Below are 22942 nucleotides of genomic sequence, written 5' to 3' on the forward strand. Positions count from 1 at the left end.
GCCATCTGTTCATCTATAACATAGAACTGATCCTGAGTGAATGACCCACACCTGCAGTTTGCTTTATAAAAGCCATTCATATCACTACTTTTGTTCTCTGACCATCACAAAGTTATTTTTTTAACAATAGCAAGTAGAAATGGCAATATGTATGTAGAATGTTATCATATTCATATGTAGAATGTCATATTCAGTATGGCCTTCACAAACAAAGACAGCATTTGAATTCCAGCATCTGGGTATGGATCCCTTTGTTAGATCTGCTATCTCTGTGTAAAGTAGATTATGTATATCTGGCTTCTCTTGTTTGATCCCCAAATTCAGTAGCTGCAGCTTCAACAGGAGTTCCATGGACCAGATTAGAATTTGAGAGGTGATCAGTACAAATGGGATACACATTGTGACCCAAATTGCTGTGCATGTAAAGACCATTAGTATTTCATTATGATGGGGAAAGAATACATTTTTCTCTGAATGTATGTTTTTGAGGTAAAAACAGATATGATCTGAAGCAATGGTAAGGAAAGAATAGCTTCTCATTCATCTTCACAGCAGTGTCTTGCTTTTCTAAGGGAGAAGAAACAAGGAAAGTGTGTACCAACTTGATTTTTTTTCAGTGTTGCCTTAGCTTCATTTGGGGTGTAGAAAAATGAAAGCAACTGCCTCAGTGAAAATGTGAGACTCAGAAAGTCCAGGGGATACTGGTCAGACACAGCTGGTGCACAGGGATGCAAAGAATGCTTTTTTGAAGGAAAAAAAGAAACAAACCCTCCGTAAATTTCAGCTTCTTGCTGTTATGAGAAACCTTGGGGAGAAAAGCTTTGGCTTCTCAAATGGTCCTGCCATTGACATGAGAGTAAGAACACAGGGTTGGTCTCCCCCCCCCCCCCCCCAACTTTCAGAAAAAGCTTTTCTGTGTTCTCCACAGACTAAGGAGGAAACTGTGCAGAGTTTAACAAGCCTTCATAGACTGCACTGCACTGAAATGAATTCCTTAGTAGACTGCACTTATTTTAGACAGTGTAGATCCTGTTTGCAGTAAAGCAACACATGCACATCCAGAAAAAAACAACAACATATGTTTGGTGAAGGCACATGATTGCATAGGACTTAAGGAACACACACAAGCATAATACATCATACATATATGCATGCGTCTTTTCAGTTTTTGTAGAGCCTGCTATTTTCTTCCTCCCTGCACAATGCACAATGCCCAAAGCCTCTCCTTGGACTAATTAGCCACTGCAAACGACCTTAGGCCCTTAAGTGACAGGGAGAGTGGTGGGAACATTCAAGAAGCTATGCCCCATTCTCAGATACAGCATACTTACTAAACCCACTGAGATCTCTGGAGGACCATAAGTTATCACACCATCAGTTTGTGTTTGACTGTGAAGACATAGACATAGACAGATGCCTCTCCAATAAGCAACAGCTTTCCACAGCCATTGGATAGCCCTGGAGAGGGCTACAGTGAATCCCAGGGTCATGGTCAGAGGAGAGATATAGCATAGTTGTGCGTACAGATGTTTCCCACTATGTTCTGTAATACAGAATCTTGGTCATTGTTTATTTTGCACAACCTGAATTCTTGCACCTTCTTTTTTTGTATTTATGAGAAACAAAACAATTTTTAATCAAGGACAATAAAATGTCCCTTGCTTTGTACAGAGTCAAATGAATCAACTATTTTCTTTTATCTCTGTTGGGAACAAGATGAACAAACATTAAACTCCCTACTGGTAGTGAGAAGGTGAGGGAGATATTCAAGAAATTGCTATTCTTGTGAGAATGAGGACAAAAGTGTCAGTTGGAAAGGATTCCTGCAGTGGCTGTTGAAACCCAAGGGCACCATGAGCAACAAATACCTTCAAAACACACGATTTTTTATTATGAAAAATGCAAAAAGTAAATCGATGGTCACTGTACATGGAAAATACGTGGCCCAAGAAAAGGGACACATTTGTTCAGTTGTCTAGGCAGAGCCTTCTGCTAGCTGTGGGATAAATCTAAAAGTAGGAGAAAGACATTTCTTTTTTGTTTTTTGTTTTTGGTAAAACAGTCAGCATAATCAATCCAATTCTTTCTCACGGAAATACTCACTACCTCAGTTCAAGGCTAAAGTTAGCAAGGGATCCTAACACACCTCCAAGGAGAAAAAAGAATGAGTTGACAAAGATTCTGTCCCTTTAAGACGAGGGTGGGAATCACATCAGTCTTTAGATGTTGTTCAACTACAACTCCCAGCCAGGAGCTGCAGCCAAACAGCATCTAAAGCCCCACACAATTCTCATTCACAATTACTGCTTTAATATACCAAATACATCACTAACAACTGTACTCCCAAGATTATGTTAGTGTCATAACAGGCAAGATGATATTTACCATTCTTGAAGACAACCACCTTTACTGTTTGCATTGGGAAAAGGGGACTTGGATCATGCTTCCTATCTATGTACATTCAGTGTAACTTGTGAAAAAGCCCATGTTATATACAAAATGTTCATCTGCAGGTTCTGTGAAAAAGCTCATGTTATGTACAAAAGGTTCACCTGCACCTTGCCCATACAAGTACCACATGTGTGCATGCATGTGCACCAAATACTTATAGGACCAGCAGGTACAAGAAGACATGGTCCTCTTCTCTCATTTATGCACATTCAATGCACATTCAATGGCTTATGCCCAAATTAAATAATGCAGGTTGAGTCTTCCTTATCCAGAGTTCTGAAACCCGAAATATTCTAAAGCCCAAAATTGCCCACCTAGGTGGATAAGATAGTGATGCCTTTGCTTTCTGATGGTTCAGTGTACACAAAATTCCTTCCATGCAGAAAAGTGTTTAAAATATTATGTATAAAAGTACCCTCAGGCTATAAGGTGTATATGAAAAATAAATGATCTTCATGTTTACACTTCTGTTCTTTCTCCAAGATATCTCATTACATACTTGCAAATATTCCAAAATTTGGAAGAAAAATCCAAAGTGCTTCTGGTCCCAAGCATTTCAGATAAGGGAGGCTCAACATGTACTGTGAAAAGACCTCTTGAAATCAATTGAATGTAAGTTAGTCATAGTGTTAGTGGACCTATATTAATTATCACCAAGATCCATGACCTGTGACCATATCTTAAGTGATACATAATTGGAGAATGTAGGGTGCATGAGTAGGGGGTCTTGATTTTATCACAGAAAATAGAGATCATATTTTATCTTGTAACAAGACAACTGATCTCTGTGGTGAGATCTTTATAAAAGTAAACCATGTGTATTCAGTCAAAGGCCCAAGACAGATGGGCCCTTTGTGGTGTGGTGGTGGCGATACTAGGGTTAGGGACCGTGTGGCAACTGCACAGTCCCTAACCCTAGTACGTGTGGGCAGTGTAACAATGGTGGTGTCTGGTGTACATGGGTGCCACCATTGCGACGCAAGCACCACGTGACATCTGCATGACACCACATGTTGCTTATGCTGTGAGTGCATCATTGGCACACTTGTGACCTTCGCCCTGAGGGGCAAAAAGAACCCGTTTTTTCTGGGTTCTTTTTACTCTGAAGGGAAACTGCGCAGCTTGGTAGCAGCAGCTTCCCTCCAGAGGGAATTAAGCCCTCAGCAGGCCGCACTGTAATATAGGATATCAAGGTTTTCTAAGTCCTATAATCGTTCCTTGTGAAGCTCACCAAGGGACTACAGAGAGATATAGTGTGACAGTAGGAGAAAACAAATATAGAATTCATCATATGCAAACATAATAGAAATTTGTACCTTCTTTTCTACATTTACAGGCCATTTGTGCTATTAATATCTACATAAGAGGGATATACGTATTTGACAGTGAAAATGATTTTTATTTTTAAAGTAATTGCAACTCTATGCCAGAAGAAGTTGAACCGTTGATTTTCTCCTTCTCTGCTGTTGTCAGAAGCATAAGAGTTTTGATGTAGTGTTGCAAAAAGGTAGTAAAACTAATAGGATTTTATTTTTTTATTTTTATTTTTGCTCTCCCCGTTCTTTTATTATTGCTCTTTGAAAAGGCTCCCTTGGCCGTGGAAAATGAACCACTGCATTCAAACATGTAGAAAGCAGTTTTTTCCCTTCTGCCTGAGATTTAAATGCTGGAAATCAAGACCATGTTCTATAAGGCACACTTGGGAAAATCCTATCTACCTCTTTCATCTGCCCATTAGGCACACTTTGTTCATTTTCAGCAAATGTGTCTGATTGCTTCAGCTGAATTCTTTGCTAGGAAAGCCCTGTTACAGCTGAGCATTTTAGTTGTCTTCTCTTGGCTCTTTAAATGGTCAGCTGATAAACAGCACAGGTATGCTGGGGAAAAGGGATTGTTAAAGAGTTCTTCAAAATGAGGAAATGGAAAAGAAAAATCAATGTTAATTCTGTAAATGGCTGGTGGAGGAAGAAACTTTTTTAAAAAAAGGCTGGAAAGGAACCAAAAGAAACCAAGTACTGTAACTCTGAAAGCATACTCTCTTTACAACAAACAGCTCAGTTGGGAGGAAGTGGTTTCAAATTGCTATCCTCAAATCTATCTTTCTTCACAAATGTTGTGACCCAGCACTTGGATTTATACTAATCTGGGTAGTTGTTCCTAAGCATACCCGTAATAGATGGTAGCTGTTGATTCTTGGGTTGTCTCTACTTCTAGACAAGATACCCTCCTACTAGGGAAAGTAACCCTCCCATTAAAAATCATAGGTTTTTGTCAATGGAACTATCCCCTGCCTACAAATGTGCCCAATGAAATTGCCCCCCCCCCCAACATGAATCAGTATGACTCCCATGTGGCTGTTGTTGTTAATTGCAACCCAATGGTTAAGACCTCTCCAAGGCTCCCTGTCCTCCATTGCTCTGCTAAGTACCTGCAGGCTCAGACCATGTGATATGTGGTCTTACTCTCCTTCTACTGCCCTCTACCTTTCTTAGTATTATTGTCTTTTCTAATGATTCATGCTTTCTCATGATGTAACCTAAATATGCCACCTCAATTCAGTCATTCTGGATTCCAAGGAGAGTTCAGGCTTGATCTTTTCAAGAACCCATTTGTTTGTCTTTTGGGCTGTTCATGGATCATATGCAACACCTCAGCACTTTTTCCAGCACTGTATTTTAAATGAGTTTATCTTCTTTCTCTCAGCTTATCTCATTTTCTGTCTGTCACATTCATATGTAGTAGTGGGATATACAATGACTTGGACACTTACTTTACTGTTCAGAGTTATATCATTAATAATAATAATAATAATAATAATAATAATAATAATAATAGGAATTATTTATATACCACCCAATCACTGGGAATCCGAGTGGTTTACAACAGAGGGGATAATAGACAGTTCCCTGCCCTCAGGCTTACAATCTAAAAGACACGACACAAAAGGATAAGGGAATGGTGGTGGGGAAGGGGATGAGGTCTAGTGGTTCTTCTCTCCCTCTGAGGCCTGGACCAAGGCAGATGGACCCGAGGGAGGGCTCTTCTTTTTCAGGCTAGCCCTGGTGGAGCTAGCCTGCCTCTCTCCCCCTCAAGATGGTGGCTGAAGGGAGGGCTTGTCTTCTTCCAGGCAGGCCTGGTGGAGCTAGCCTGCCTCTCTCTCCCTCAAGATGGTGGACGAAGGGAGGGCTTGTCTTCTTCCAGGCAGGCCTGGTGGAGCTAGCCTGCCTCTCTCTCCCTCAAGATGGTGGCTGAAGGGAGGGCTTTTCTTCCAGGAAGGCCTGGTGGAGCTAGCCTGCCTCTCTCTCCCTCAAGATGGTGGAGAGTACCATCTACACAGATAGCAATTACTGAGTTGACATTCTTGGAAGTGTTCCTTAGGAACACTTTAGGAACATGTCTAAATCTTCCATAGCTCTCCATCCCAATCTTAGCATTCTTCTAAATTCTTGACTGTAGTATCCATTCTGATCTGTGTATGATCCAAATTTTGGGAAGTCTTTGACTATTTTGATTTTCTTATTATCTAGGATGAATTTTTGTACATCTTCCATGATCATTATTTTTGTTTTCTTATTTGTTCAACATTAAGTCAGCCTTGGTGCTTTCCTCCTCAGTGGAATTCAGTAATTCTTTCAGGTCTTTGTTTGTTTCTGGTAGTATTATTATGTCATCTGCATATCTTAGATCAGGGATCGGCAACCTATGGCCCGCGGGCCAGATCCGGCCTGGCGAGGCCTTGGGACTGGCCCCAGCCCAGTCCTGCCACCAATTGCCAACCCCGCTGCAGCTTCCATGCCGCTCCGGGCGTCATTTTGAGTTCAGCCCCTTAGTTGTCTGAGGGACAGCAACCCGGCCCCCGGCTCAAAAAGGTTGCCTACCCCTGAGATTGTTACTGTTCCTTCCTGTAATTTTCACTCCTCTTTCCTCTGAGTCCATTCCTGCACTGTATATGATGTTTTCTTCATTATGCTAGTTGTTGTGCTGTGATAGTAGGCAACCTTGCCTGTCCCCATTTCCACTTGGGAACCATTCTGTTTTTCTATATTCAGTTCTGATGGCAGCCTATTGTCTTCAGTGCAGGTTCTGCATCAGGACAATCAAATTTAATAGCACTCCTATTTTTCTGACAGCATTTCATACCTTTTTGTGATCTGTGCAGTCAAAGGTTTTGCTGTAATCAATGAGCCACATGCAGATTTTGTTTTGGAATTCTCTGTTATGCTCCATTATCCATCTTATGTTTGAAATATAATCCCTCTTCTTTTTTTTGTATCCAGTTTGCACCTCTGGGATTTTTCTCTTCACATATGATTGGAGTCTATGCTGCAAAATTTTAAACATAATTTTGCTTGCATGGGAAATAAATGATATGGTCTTATAGTTGCTGCAGTGTTTTATGTTTCCTTTTTTGTAGATAGGGATGTATATAAATAGCTTCTAATCTGTTGGCTACTGTTTTATTTTCCATATTTGTTGGCATATTTTGGTGAGTAAGGGGCCAAACTGATTTCCCTCTGTCACTTATATTATAGGCACAGTGAGGGCTGAGCACCCGGACTCTCTGAGCCCTCACTGCGCTGCCAGGGCACCATCTTGACACATACTCATTTACATGGCACACACCATGATGAAGCTTGTTATGTGCAGCACCCAAACGCTGCTGCACACAAGGGGTGTCATCATGGTGTGTGAAGTTGCCTATCGTGCTCCTTTTGGGATGCAAAAAGAACCCACCCAGAAGCACAGCCCCTAAGGTTAGAAAAATATACCAGTCAGTGATATTAGGATCTTTTGATTTTTTTCCCCTGGTTTGGCCAAACTGATTTCTCTCTATAACTTTTATTTTCTACCTGTGCCTAAAGAACAAGAAGGTTCTTCATGAAGAGAGATTTCCTTTGGCTATAGAATTTTCTTACTTAGAATAAAGCTTTTTTTCTTTATAAAGTACTCTGCCTCTCATGCACTCCTTTCCCACATGTCCTAGGTTGGCTCCCTTCTTCCCTACACTCAGCAAGGGAAATGCCTGTGGAATTCCCCAGCAACATCCTGATGCATTGCTAAAGTGGGAAAAGTTAGGAATCAGGTGGTGGCAGTGAGTTCCTTAGATAAAAGCAGTTCTCAACTGATGGCAGTGGTTTTTATGACCTTGGAGTGTGTATATGTCTGAGTAAAGACAAATAAAAGTGTCTGCCTTTGGAAATTGTTCAGAAACTACAGCAGGTCCAAAATGATGTGACTAGACTGCTGACTAGGGATGGTTATAGGGAGCATATAAATCTCTTGTGGAATTCACTGGCTGCCAGTTTGTATCCAGACACAGTTCAAAGTGCTTAACATATAAAGCCCTATATGGTTTAATTCTAGACTGTCTGATAGCCTCTATCTTCCCATATGAGCCATCCTATTACAACATTCAGGGGAGAGCTTTCTCTCTGTCCCACCATCCTCCCAGGGCCATCGGATGAGGAGAGCCTTCTTGGTGGCTTCCTCTAGATCAGTGATTCCCAAAGTGGGTGGTACATCCCCTAGGGGCCATTGGAAAGATCCAGGGTCAATGAGGGTGGAAGGGGGAAGCAAGGAAACGGTAAGGGGATAGGGCGGTGGCAGGGGGGCCTTCAGTCAAAGTATTGGTGCACAAGAAAGACAAGGGGAAGCAGCAGCCTTTAGGACCATGTTGAGGATGAGGACTGCATACTTCTCAGGGTTCCTTAAAATCACAAGGCAGCTTCACTGATGATTTCATATGATGATGTGTCATGCTCTTTGTCTTACCTACACAAGCTCACTACCTTAGCTGCATCTTTCACTTCTGCTGGTGTTGCCAGTGGCAGCTGGAAAACACTTGCGAGTCTTGGACACAGGATGTTGATTCTATGGCTCAGAGTGGCATCATTTTGGGAGAGACTGACTGACTGGAGCAAGGAGTTACGAGTATATGGCTGTGGGGAAGAAGCGGTGGCAAAAAGGAACTTTCAAATTTGGGACCCTGATTAATCTTTGTGAGCTTTGCTGGGGCTTGGCTGGCAGGTTGGAGCTGCTCTGCTGCTCCTGTTTTCTTTCATAGGACAGGCTGAGAGACAAGGTAACAGAAGAAGCAATTTCTGTGTGTGTGTGTGTGTGTGTGTGTGTGTGTAGTGGGGGGATACCTGAAGCTATGTGGGGAAGACATGTCTCTGGCAAAGGAGAGGATGTAGTATCTGGGGTTGATTCTTGGAAAGAGTCCTTAACCTTGGAATGGCTTCTATAGTTAAAATCTCCCCTTTCCCCATCCATGCCAGTCTCCAGTCTAGGGCATGTGGCTTCTCTTCTCCCCCCACCCCCACCCCCCACACACATACAGACACTGGCTGTGCCCGTCTTCATCCCAATGATGAATGATGGAGAGTCCTCCCTTTGCACAGGTTGCCTTGAGAGCAGCAACCAAGTAGCTGGCTGAGCAGCAATCGAGAGGCCTCTTGCCTGCACTGGCCTTTGCTGGAGGAGTGGCATGGCTGAGAGGGTTCTTGGTTGCTGTTCATCCAGCTTGCTCAGCTGCTACTCTCAGGGTGACCAGATGCAAAGGGAGCAGTGACCAAGATTGGTTGTTTTGAATTTGTAGTAGAACAGTAGACGTAATATCAAGAAATATGCATGGGGGGTGTACTAGGGTCGTTGGCAAAGACAAAAAGGGGTGGTAGCTGGAAAAAGTTTGGGAACCACTATTCTAGACTATGGGACTCCATTCCAAAGGAGGTTTGAATTGTTCAGCTACTGGCAGGCAAAGACTTTTCTGTTCAAACAGGCTTTCAACTTTAACTGAGCAGGGTAGAGGAACACACAATTAGGAGTGCTGTTTTTCATATATAATATTTATTTCATATGTTTAAAATTGTGTTTTAAGTTCATATTAAAAATAATGTTTTAATTAGGTTGATGATTTAATGCCCTGGTGGCGCAATGGTTAAATGCCTGTACTGCAGCCATTCATAAACAGACCATTGCGAGTTCAATACCAGGGAAAGGGCTCAAGCTCGACTCAGGCTTGCATCCTTCCAAGGTCAGTAAAATGAGTACCCAGATTGTTGGGGGCAATTAGCTTACACTTGTAAACCGCTTAGCGAGTGCTTAAGTGCACTGATAAGCGGTATAGAAATGTACTTGCTATTGCTTTTTAAACTTTTGTACTTCATACTGTTTTATCTGTTTTGTTTTAACTTATACTGTAAGCTGCTTTGAGTCCCATTAGGAAGAAAGGGGTACAAATCAAATCAAATCAAATCAATACAATACATATTGGGGAAAAGTTGGGATATAAATTAAACAAATAAATTCAATAGCACAATCTGAAATTATGTAGACTTACCAAATCAATTGCTGAATAATAAGGTGACTTGTATGTAAATCTCACTGCTTCAATGAGCCTACTCTAGTTGAGTTTAAAATTGGATTTATGTCATTGTGTTTCTAAGGTGCAGAATAAAATGAAGATATTAGTATGCAAACAATCCTGAAAGATGCTCTTCCTCATTAGGTTAGAAACAAGGAGGGTTGCTTGAAAGAAGATGCAGAAAGCTCCATCTCCGTGAGAACAGAGCAATTTGTCTTGTCTCTCCACACCTTAAGATGAAGACCAATCGAACAATGCAGAAAGCAAGCATGGGAGACAAATGGTTTATGACACTTACGTTACCTTTCCTGTGCAAGGTGGGCGTGAAATGTTTTATAGGGAGACAAAAAAAAGATGATGGGCAATTAACTATAAACTCATGCAGCAGGTTTATCATATCCCTCGCTCATCCATCTGTGTCTTTGTTCTCTAGTGGACTTGTGAGTTTCATCAAGAAAACCATTTTCGAGGCAGCCGACCAAAACAGATCATTTTCAGCTCTGTGTTTGCTTGAGGTTTTGCCCTACTTTTGCCTGTTGTTTAAGATTCACAGAGGCAGCATGTGCTTGAGAAGCAGCTTCCGTCTTTATTTATTTATTTATTTACTTTTGGTGGCTGTATATCTTGTTGTAGAGCTGGTTAAGGGGCTTATTTTGACATCTAGCATCCCCCTGACACAAAGAAGTTTTGGTGTTTTGTTTGTTTTTCTGAATAGAGAGGCAAAAAGAAACAAGTGTATGCTATTTAAATGGCAATCTCAGCTTTCTGATTTGACTGATGGACATAACCCTCCTCCCTCCAAAAAAAAAAAAAAACCCAACCCAGAAAAAAGACAGGGTTCAGTTTGGCATGCCAAGAGTGTTATGTGGTAGAGGATGACATTTTAAAGCTCAGAGACAGCAAAATGCATGCAGTGTAGTGTTAGAAGCCAAGTAAACATTTAGGTCTTCATTCTCGGGTAATTTTTCAGTCTTTTCTGATGGCAGGATGCTCCTTTAAGACCAGCATGCCAAGCAGAAAGTTGATGGATGATTTTTCTCAGCAAACATGAGCTTTATGACATGGTTTAAAGGCAGAGGAGCTTTGTCAGGAAAAAATCCAGCAACAACAAAAGGTTGCAAGCACCATCCATGTACAGCTCAGGATCTTGAAACAGTTGTAGGAGCACCCACTTTTCCCCCTGGTAAGATTCCAAATAAATTCAGAAGTATGTGTCTGTATGTGCACAACGCATTTGTTTCTTGGAATGTGTTTCTATCACAGTAATTACAGATTAGTTAGGTTAGGCCCTTGTTTTGGTTTGCAATATCACTTAGGGTCCAAAGAATGAGTGAATGAGTCCATCTATGTAAATAAAAATGTAACCTATTAGGGTAATATCACTTCATTGAGGAATTTCAGGAATCTGGACTGCCTCAGATTAGGCAATTATGTTTAATTCAATAAATGTGCATTAAACAGAACAGGAGTTCTAGCTTTTTGTTTTGAGCATGTCACACATTTCTTGATTTTACTTTTGTTTAAATTGCCTTCAAATGATACACCAGACACTCTGCATAGCCAAACAGAGCTAACGAATCCAGGTCAATAAATGAGTCCTAGTACTGTTTCTAGCATGTTTGCAGAGTGCATACAAATTTGTCAACTTCATTACCTTCTCTGCTCACAAATAATCAATCAGTCAATGTTTCAGGAACTTCAGCTGCAGTTAATCTTTTAAAATAATTACCCTATGACAAAAGACTGCTTTGTGAACCTTTGTGGTGCAAGTAGTGAAGTGTTTCATTTTAACATTTTATTGTGAATGCTAATTTCAATCCACACAGTTTTGAAGATTGAGGACTGCCAGGATTATTTGGTAAGGTAATGATTTATACATGGGGGTTTAAATTACATAAGATTCACAGCATTTCTTTTTACAAAGGGCTGTGGCCTAATATTTCCTGGAAGTTTAATGTTGACATGCTTGGCCATGGAAACCCACTGGGTCACCTTGGGCAAGTTACACCCTCTCAGCCTCAGAGGATGACATTGGCAAACCCTCTCTGAAGAAACTTGCCAAAAAAACTTCACAAACTGGAAACCACTTGAAGGCACGCAACAGCAACATATGTACACCATATAAAAAACGCTTTTTTGTGATCTCTTTGGTGTTAGCAATGATCTGTGTGCTTAAGGAAGGGAAAGATGGAAGGAGTCATGATGAAGAGGATGGATGTCACAGAATCATAAAACTGGAATAGATCACAATAGTCATCCAGTCCACCCCCCTGCCATGCAGGAACACAGAATCAAAGCACTCTTGATAGATGGCCATCCACACTCTGTTTAAAAACTGCTAAAGAAGGAGAATCCATCAATCTCCAAGGCAGCATGTTCCACTATCCAACAGCTCTTACTGTTTTCCTAATGTTTAGACAGAATCTCTTTTCCTATAGTTTGAACCCATTGCTCTGTGCCCTAATTTCTGGAGCAGCAGAAAAAAAGCTTGTTCCATCTTCAACATGACATCCCTTCATATATTTAAACATGGCTATCATGTCAGCTCTAACCTTCTTTAGCCCATGATGAACATACACAGCTCCCATAGGCGTGTTACAGACCGCCCCTTTGGGGCGGCCTGTAACTGGCCCTTTCCCCACTGTATCGGGGCCTCAGCTGCCACAATGGCAGCCTCTGAGGCCCCGATCCGCCACTTTCCAGGCCGCAGGGAAGTGGCAAAAGGCCGCTTCCCCACGGCCTGGAAAGGGGTGTCCTTGGGGCTTCATGCCCCAAGGACATCCGATGGCGGCGGGTAGGAGGAGAAAGAGGCCACTCAGCCCCTTTCTCCCTTGCGTCCCTGGCGCAGCCATCTAAAGGCTGCGCCAATGACTCAAACCACAGAAGGAGCTCCGTTTCAGAGCTCCTTCTCATGCCGTGGAAAGGGCGCTCTAGGCGCCCTCGCATGGCGCGATGACATCACAACCGCGCCGCCTCGTTTGGAGGCGGCGCAGTGGTGATGTAGTCATGGTGGCGCTCATCTGTATAGGGTGCTGCCATTTTGTACAGACTGGGTCCGTACTAGGGTTAGGGGTGTCAAGAAGTGACGCCTCTTTCTAACCCTAGTACGCGCTCATCGCGTACTAGGGTGCCCGTTTGTAACGGGCCTTAGCCACACTTGATAGGGCATGGTTTCCAGACCTTTCACCATTTTGGTTGCCCTCCTCTGGATATGTTCCAGCTCTAGGTAGTGTGGATGATCACATGAGGGCTTGAGTAAGGCCATCTGGATTTGAACTAACTCAGAAAGAAGTCCTTTCCTGGTTTTTATAGGAAATAGGATGTCTTATCAGTGCCAATCTGATTTGGGCCCAGGGCCAGGAAGCTTACCCATTTCTGCTAATATAATGAATTAAAACATGTTTCTTCAAATTTTCCTATGAGCAATAGATAAAGGAATAAAAGCTGCATGTTTTAAATTAACTTTTCAAAATATGAAAGCTTTTATAAGCAAGCGCCTGCAGTTCTCACAGCTGATAAGATGCAATACATATGTTCTGAATTATTAATTGCCCATTTAATAGCATGACACACAGCTATCCCATACAATTAATTTCTAAAAAATTTAATTATCCTGGTAGTCCAATATTATGCCAAGTGATAATAAATATTTTTAAATGCATATCTGGGTTTAAGAACCCTGCCTGCAGTTGTTGTGCAACCAATGCTTATTACTCAGTTCTCAGTCAGAGGTGGCTTTATTTAAATCATATTAAATATTTTAACAAAGAAATGGCATCTGCTTTACAAAATGCACCCTATGTATTTGAGTCTTTGTTAATTTTAGTTAAGGTTGAGAATGTATACTGGGGCAAAATGGTAAACCACTATGAAAAAACTGTAAGTGGGACCAGTATGGAAATATAATGCCAATTGAATAAAATAGAAAAATGTATGCATGTCTCCCTTTCCCTTTGCTATATTTCTTCAAGATACAGCAAGGGACCCTGGTAATGTCAACTTGATAGAGAAGCAGAGAATGGAATGCAGCAAGGAGGACGATAGAGAGAAAACTACAAGGCCTAGGGGAAACAAATTAGTTGACAGGGCATCAGCATACAGAAGTGCTTGGCACAACTTGGAGGCTTCCCAAGTTCAAACAGAGTTCCTGAACTCTAGGTGTGTCATGCCCTGCTTCCAGAACATGGAAATGGACTCTGACTCAGAGACTGAAGCAGAGGGCCTGCTGTTAAACCAGACCAGGTGGAGGTTCTAGAACCACACACCTGAACTCTAGGTGTGTCATGCCCTGCTTCCAGAACATGGAAATGGACTCTGACTCAGAGACTGAAGCAGAGGGCCTGCTGTTAAACCAGACCAGGTGGAGGTTCTAGAACCACACACCTGAACTCTAGGTGTGTCATGCCCTGCTTCCAGAACATGGAAATGGACTCTGACTCAGAGACTGAAGCAGAGGGCCTGCTGTTAAACCAGACCAGGTGGAGGTTCTAGAACCACACACCTGAACTCTAGGTGTGTCATGCCCTGCTTCCAGAACATGGAAATGGACTCTGACTCAGAGACTGAAGCAGAGGGCCTGCTGTTAAACCAGACCAGGTGGAGGTTCTAGAACCACACACCTGAACTCTAGGTGTGTCATGCCCTGCTTCCAGAACATGGAAATGGACTCTGACTCAGAGACTGAAGCAGAGGGCCTGCTGTTAAACCAGACCAGGTGGAGGTTCTAGAACCACACATCCCAGATACAGACTAGAGTGTGGTATCAGCTCTGACAGAGAATCCTGCCCATTTAGCTTTAGAAGATCACTTACCCCTACCTGACTTCACTGAATGAAGACAACAAAAAGAGGGCCTCAGCAGATCTCAGAGGATTTCTAGGAAGCAGCAATTCATTAAGCAGCTGCTGCCTTGAGCTGCTGATCTATAAATTTCCAGCCCTGCCCTCCAGGAGTTGTTGGAGATTATCTGATTTCCTCTCATGTTCATGAACACTGTTTGACCTGGACTGTGTTTGCTTCCTTTGGATACCATTTACCTGACTTGGATATTGAGAAACTCTCTCACCATACCTGAAGTTGTGAATGAACTTTGTTTGGGGCTCAAGGCTTCCCCCCCCCCCCCCTAAATACAGTAAGTGCTGAACTGTAAGCTGCTCTGTTATTTTGCTTGCTCATGCCATGTTTGTATTAGCTGTGTAGCAATCAGCCTTTGGCTGGTTGCCCAGACTGTGTTTGGAACAGGGTGCCTTATTGATGTCACAAGCCCTAAAATACATGTCTGTGCCAGAAGATAACCCCTTCTCTTCTTAAGTTGTTAGGAAGCAAAGGGTCATTACGGGATGTTAGTATGTGACCTGTTTAGTATGCATACTCTAGAAATTAGTGACACTATGCCTATGTAGAGATAGGATGATTTGTATATATGCAGGGAACCCTGACAAAGGGAATCCTGGAGAATCTTTGTAGTTTAAGATTTATTCTGCACAAAATTTGTGCTTTTTTTAGTGTGCAAGAAAAAAACACAAGATTTTCTGTATAGGAAACAAATTGTCTAAAACGAAATACAGAAAACAATGTTTTCTGGACAAAAATGCTATGTGTAGATAAATTCCAATGTGTGAATAGTCTTTAAAGATGTTTTCACAGGAGGAAGAAAATTGCTAAAACAACTCCTTGCTTCTTATAAAAGAAAAGAAAAGAAAAGAAAGAAATTAGTGGAAAATTACATCCCTACTATAGAAGGAGAGACACTCCTTCAAGTATCAAGGTCTTAGACTGAGAGAAGGTGGCTCATAATAAGTGGTATCATCTTAGAGCAGGGGCTTGAGTTTTGTGGCCCCCATCCAGGCCAAAGGAGGGGTTATGAGAGATCCTTGCCCTCCCCAAACCCATCAACCCCCAACATGTTTTTTCATAATGGCTGATAAACATGGGTGCCAAACAGAGGCCCTGAAAACAAAACCAGAAATATCATTTCTGGCTGCTCTTGAGTGAACCTTTTGTCGAGGCACTGGAAGAGACCAAAATGGCCTTCTGATCGTTAGGGCATGCCCAACCATCTTTTTAGTATCTCAGAGTTCCAGTTTGCTCTTTTGTTGTCTGACACTCAAATATTTTTAGAGTGATGTGATTTATCTCAGCTGAAGACTTTGGGGGTAGCTGCTGTTTCACACCTGCCATTTTCCTTGTCTCTATCTCAGGTCAAGGCAGGTTGAAGTGATCAGTCTATTCTCTTACCTTAGAGGAGCTTGGTGGGAATTGCTCCCTTGCAAATTTCACCAAGGAAAGATTTGTGTGCTTAATGAGATGACATACTTGGAGTATTCAGCACAACTTTGCTTACTTCTGAGTTGAACTGAAATAGCTTTTTGTGCAAAACTAGGCTTGCACTCTTAAATCACCACTCCTTTTTGCTACTAATATAATCTCAGAAATCTCCCCCTGGCCCACAATCTGTGGAAGAGAGATAGGATTTATACCAAGATGGGATTCAAGGATAAAGTAATTGTCTCTGTAAAAACAAATGACCCCCTTCCCCCTCAATCAGCAGTAGCACTGGAATCACGGGGAAACATAGGGGAGAAAATCAGTCTCAAAAGTGTTTTCTTCTCATTATGTAAGACTCAATTGGATTCTGCCCAGGACACTTGTGATACTGTCCTTCCCTCCCTCTCAAATTTGTTGCTGTTGTATAAGATAGTATTGTGTGTCATTCTGTGTACCTCACAGGCCTTATGACTTCATGAGCAGGGTGGTGGTGAAATTGCAGTGTCAACAGTAAAGAAAAAGATGCAACAAGGATTGAATCCAGATGATGTAATAGATGGTGCTAGGAACCTTGGAAAACATTATAAGCCTTGCTGAAAATGCTGCCTCCAAACCACTTAAGGCTGAGTCACCATGATTTAGAGATAACTCCCTGGTTATTACTTACATGATGTCAGGAAAAAAGAGAGGTGAATAATGAGCCTCTGGTGTCACTAGGCATTGTTGGCTTTCAGCTCAAGTCAGCTTTTGATTTACTTCTTCTATAAATTCAGGATCTTCTATCCTAGAAGAACCTATCAGAGTTCTCTTTGATCCCTTGCCAATTTCTCAGCAGAACAGGAGAACGTTCCTAGATTCTACCATCTGCACGTCAAGAACATATGTTCTAGTGAACTGTGTGTGTGAGAGAAGAAAGAATTAGAACTAGAATTAATTGCTTTTGAGGGCCTTGGAACTGTATAAAACGAATTGCTTTTTTTAAAAAAATAAATAAAATAAAAACTAATATTTAAGCTCTGGTCTTTGGCCTAAATAATCAAAGACATTAAAATGTAAACATTGCTTATGATAACATAAACAAATTTGCAGGATACCTCTCCACAGCTGCTGGTGTTTGAATGTTTTTAATTTTAACTGTGTACATTAATGATTAAAAATTTTATTCAAAATTTAACATAAATATAGAGACATACATAGAAACAGACATGGTCATATGTGTCGACATACAACAACTCCTGCCCCACTTAAAAAGACTTCCTGCTTGCTCTCTAGCTGATTTTAAGCAATAATATTTCCCCTTTAATCTTCTACATTCCTTTTTAACCTATTTACCATATTAATTTCAAACCACTTTTCTTCTATTTACACATATAATAAAAGTGAAAATAGGATTATTAAAGAAAAAATACACAAAAGAGACAAATCTTGAGAACAACCAATTGTGTACATTTATAACCATCTCTCTTTTCTTGTCAACTGCTCTGAAAGTTTCTGCTAAAGAGTGGTATTTGCATTTATTTTTATAAAGACAGAAATGAAGATATTTCCCAACTGCCTTTGTATGAAAGCCATAAAATGTGAAGGAACTTTCAAGTTTTTTTTCCTTCTGAGGTCATCAGCCAATGGTCTATGATCCTTGTAAATCTTGGCAGTGCTCTGTATTCCCAACCAATCTGCAGCACGAGAACAGTTTACCAAATCATTCCCTGAAGCTAGAAGCTGAGAGTCATTGGATCTCTATTATTTGCTCCAGTGATTTCTGGAACAAAGCGACTGTACGCTGTTCAAAACTCTATGCATGATTACGCAGGTAAGTGCAAGTACCAGCATTTGCCTTGGTAAATAATGTTATTTCTAAATTAATGGCACCGTTGAACATATGGCTAACTCTGAGCTATGCACAGAGAAACAGGAGGGCAGGATGAACTGATTAGAGAAGTCAATTTGTCCCATTCCTGATGTACAGTTTGCTGTTATTCCATTTGCATAAAAATCTCTAAAGAACTCAAGCTGAAACCTTTGAAGGATCTGATGATGCCTGCAGGCCAATTTGTGCTCTCACTACACCTGACAAGTACTGTGTATACCCATAAAGAGCACATCAATGGCCACAAGCAAAATGTTTCTTCATGACTTTCTCATCTAGCAATACACAAGGGGGTTAAATTTTCAAATCCCACACAGCCTCCTCACAGCCCTCCTCATACACTAAACATCAGTGTATATAATTGTAGATCCAGTGAAGAAGAATGGAGTGACAAGCTACCACAGTCTTCTAATGCTGCTGACTGAAAATTGGACTATGCTGTGTTTCTCATAGCCTGCTCCTACTTAATGCTGTTGGAAACACTTATGGACCCTGAATGTAATATATATGGTATTGTTCTGACAATTCTTTTAATTTGGAGACATTTTCCTGTAGGTTAACTGACAGGCATTTCAGGAATAAAAAAATGTTCTAAAAGAGCCAATTGTAATTGCGTAATAGCTTGTACAATACAGAACAAGTCATTATATTTTCATTTATGACTCTTTTATCTAATGAAGTCTGGAATGATTTTTCCCCCCAAGGGGCAGACACTGATCTGCATTGCATGTGTGATAATTGTAGGGCCCCATTCATTTTACAGCTCTTGGGTTCCACATTAACTGCCATGCTTCCATCCTGTGGGATCCTGGGATTCATAGTTTAGGGAGTGGCATTTAGAATTCTCCAACACAGAACCCTAGTTTGCCCTGAAACTACAAACCCCAGGATTCCACAGATGCTATCATATCAGGTAAAGTGGAATCATGCTGCCATACTTTTATAATATAAAAGGGCCCAAGTGTACACTGGAGATTTTAATGGGAGATTGGAACTGGAGTCAAGTTTCTAGCCTATGTCACCAGCATCCCTTAAAATCTGAGACCAGGAAGTGGGGACTTGTGATGTTACAGAGGTGGGCAAAAGTGAAAATGGACATGAGGGTAAAAACCTAGAGTAGTGATGGCAAATCTTTTAAGAGCCAAGTGCCAAAATTAAAAGCCCCTGGTGCTGGAAGCAGTAATTCTGCCCTCCAGGGGTGTGACTTCCAGGGAGGAACCTCTTCCCCCCAGCCTCCCAGGCCTTCAGCTGCCTCTCCAGAGACAGCTAATGGACTGGGGGATGGGGAGAAGAGGAACAGGTGGACACCTCTTGCTCCTGCTCCCCTCACACTATTCCCAGGCTTCAGGTGCCTCCAGGGAGGAAACTGGAGACCAGGGAGGGTCCTACCCCATGCCATCCCCAGCCTTCAGCTTCCTCCAGAGAGGCAACTGGAGGCTGTGGAGCACCCCTCCCCCCCATGCCATCACCAGCCTTCAGCTGCCTCCAGAGAGGCAACTGGAGGCCGGGGAGGGTTGGAAAGGAGGAGGAAGGTGCGCTTGCTGCTTCCTTCCCCACCATGTGCTGGAGGAAATGGCGTTAAGTGCCAGCTCTTGCATGTGTGCCATAGGTTCACCATCACAGACCTAAAGACAGGCATCTAAATATATTTGCAACAGTGATCATTGTCCCTTTTGGCATTTGCATCCCACATGAATGTATGACATGTGGAGCCTTTACAGTCTACATTTCACAGATGAAAATGGGGACACATGTGGCCAACAAGCAGAATATAGTCAAGATGGCAAATATTACTACACATACTTGAACATTAGCTAACCTCGTCCTCATGGGGGGGGGGGGCTACATTCATCTATTCCCCTCACCACAGTCTAGTCCCATTGCAAAACTGATTCTGCCAGTTCATCTCCATAAACAAAGACCAGTATCCTATGCCTTTGTGCACTAACGACCATCTTTAAAATTGGACTTACAACACTGAAGATTATCACACATGGTCTTGGTCTTACCATTTGCTAAATGCCGCAGAAACATAGAAGAAGAGCATGTGTATGGACGTCTTGCTAATTTCTTCAGTGTGATGGAATTGTCAGTTCCCTCTAGTGTCATAGAATTGTTCAGGAAGAGTGAATTTTCATTAAGAGGAAATTCACTCTGAATGATTCCATGACACTAGAGGGAGCTGATGATTCCATCACGCTGAGGAAGCATGCCAGGCGTTCATACATGCATGCTTCCCCAATGTTTCCATGGAGATCGGCACATGGTAAGACCCTGTGAGATAATCTTCTTCATTTCCATACACAAAGGATTTGTAATTTGAACTGACATCCTCACATACCAATGGCATATATATGTCTGTGCCTGTGCTTCCACTTCAGCAAATGAATCTAAGGAAGCAGACTGAAGTCTACAAAAGCTCATGCTACCAATTTCTTTCTTTCAGTGAGTCTCAAAGGTGCTACAAGATCTCTCTATGTACTGATTCTACAGACTAACGCAGCTATATCTTTAAATATTACTGATGATGAAGTACACACAAGATTGCGTGACAAGAATACTTGTGAGAAATATTGCTAGTGCTTTATTCTCTGACTTCTTTAGAAAGACATGATGAACCTAAGTGTAGACACTCATCCGCCACTCCCAAAGTGATCTCCTTTCCCTGCCAGTTATGTGGTGCATCAACCATGCCCAAGTACAACACAGAGAGACATTTATGCGCTGAGCTAGAAAGCTGCAGCCAGCCAGGAATGAATAAAAAAGGGCTCCCAGGCTTCAAAGCCCCCTCATGTATATAAAATCACACTTCTTCCTTCTTTTAAGACTTAGATAAGGTCATCAGTTCTCCAAGACATCAGTTCATGCCTGGAAGCCCCTCGATGTGCATGTCCATGTGTGTGCAGGGAATACCTGCTTGCAAGTAAATCTTTTTAAAATTCTGCCACATGAAAATTGATAGATTGCACTGGAACTTCTTTTTAGAGAATGAAAGTGAAAGGCTAAGGATGAGAAGGAGAAAGAAAGAAAAAAATGACAAAAGAAAGAAAAGGATGGATTGAATGCTCATTCTCATATATGTCTTATATGCATATTTAAAGCTGGATTTTATAGTAAGTGCTTGTGCTACAACCAAATATGTCACACCATTGTGGTTTGGTTCTGTGGAAGCTACATTTCTGGATAACATAGTATTTGAATAACACTAATGAGGCTGATTCTTGTTTCATCCTTGCAGCTTCCTGTGTATGTTATAAAGGCTGCACTCAGAGGAAATTATTGCATGCCAAATTCATGTCGGGATAGATGCAAGTTGTAACTGTCATCAACAGATCTTGTAACACTGCCCCATGCCCAGACAGTAGGAAGCCCATATCCAACCTGAGCTTCTCCCTCAGCTTTTCAAAAATGGGATTTTTCTGTTCTTGAAAAGCTGCTGGAGAAGCCCAGGTTGGATATAGACAGCCTACTACCCAGGCACAGGGCAATGTGATAAGATCTGTCAGTGACAGTTACAACCTATGTCTATCCTGGCTCGGATTTGGCATGCGATAATCTCCATTGACTCTCTTACCAGGGAGTGAGCCCTAACAAAGGTCATGAGAGTTACATCTGAGTAGAGATGTTGCAGATGCACTGTAACGTATCACTGAAGGACAGTGATAGATTTGGAAGCAGTAGGGTTTAACGTTAATGAGTGAATGTCCTCCTTTTTTTTTGACAGCCCATATCTGATTTGATTATGACTTTTTAAAGAAAAGAAGCACTCTTATTATGACAGTATGTAAAAATGAATGAGGACATTGAAAATACCAGAACAATGTTTGGCATAACCTCAATGGACTCTTGCTGACAGGATGGAAGAGAGGGAGAAATGGCATTCAATCATCTTCCTCATATTTTTTTAAGTGAAAATGTAAACCTTTACCCCTTTTACTCCAAGCCTCCTCTTGCTTGGGGTATGACTGAGGGCTGGGAAGGTTTTGTTCTCTATGGGGCTTATCACACAGCTTTTAAACTTGACTTACCACTCTCAGTTTAAATTCTAATTCAGGTTGCATCCAGATCCCATTGCATGGATTTTTGACACCAAAGCCGCTGGGCGGGTGCAGCCCATGTAACTTCCGTATAGAATCCGAGTCCAACTGGGCGATTTGCAAAGCTGAGATTGAGCAGGAAGAATGTAGTTATCTGCCCTAGCAGTTCCATTTCCTTCAGCCAACCTGGCATCTATCAGACCCATGAAAATGCTGCTGCTGTTCACCAGTGGTGAGAGGAGGGATGGGGAGGCAATTCAAATGTGGAAGAGGCAGTGCGTCTTAGTTGTTGGGGGTGTAGAAATGAGGGTGTGATCTAGGGTTGCTTGATCTCAGGGCCTTGTCATGAGTCTCCAGGTTTTGTTAGTCATTTCCAGGCAGGAGTTAAGCATGCAAATTCTGCAGTTTTGGTGGACTCAGCTCCAGGTAAGAAGAAAGGGCTGTGTGTAAATTTCAAGCTCAGTTAGTAAAGCAGTACCTTGCTTCACTTTGTAAGGCTTAACTGATTTGTTGCTACAACTTGCACAGACACTCTCAGGTGTGTGAATGTTCTTGAATGACAAGTACACAGTAAAGTATGTTCTTGAATGTGAGCAACTATGCTTGATACTTTATGCATAACACTTAATGACATCATCAGGAGCCATCCTTAGTTTTTGGCCTGGAAACCTCAGGGGCTGAGAAAATCTTAGACTGGCAACCTTAGTGTGATCAAATATGGCATTTCCCCTCCTTTTCTACCCCAAAATTTCCTCCCTCCTCACCTTGGCTGTTGGTGGGGAAAGGTTTTGGAGGGGACTCATGCCCTGTCCAAACTGAATTTTGTGTGTGCATAAGCCACACTTATGCACTGATTTGTTACTAATAGGATGCTACTCTTAGTTCTCATACACCGCATTGCGACATATCAATTCTCATGTCTTTCACTCTCCAGCGCTGAAATTTTGTTGTCAGA

Source organism: Sceloporus occidentalis, unplaced genomic scaffold (genome assembly GCF_023333645.1).
Source record: "Sceloporus occidentalis isolate IW3139 unplaced genomic scaffold, rSceOcc1.0.p SCAF_1, whole genome shotgun sequence".
NCBI classification, from domain to species: Eukaryota; Metazoa; Chordata; class Lepidosauria; order Squamata; family Phrynosomatidae; genus Sceloporus; species Sceloporus occidentalis.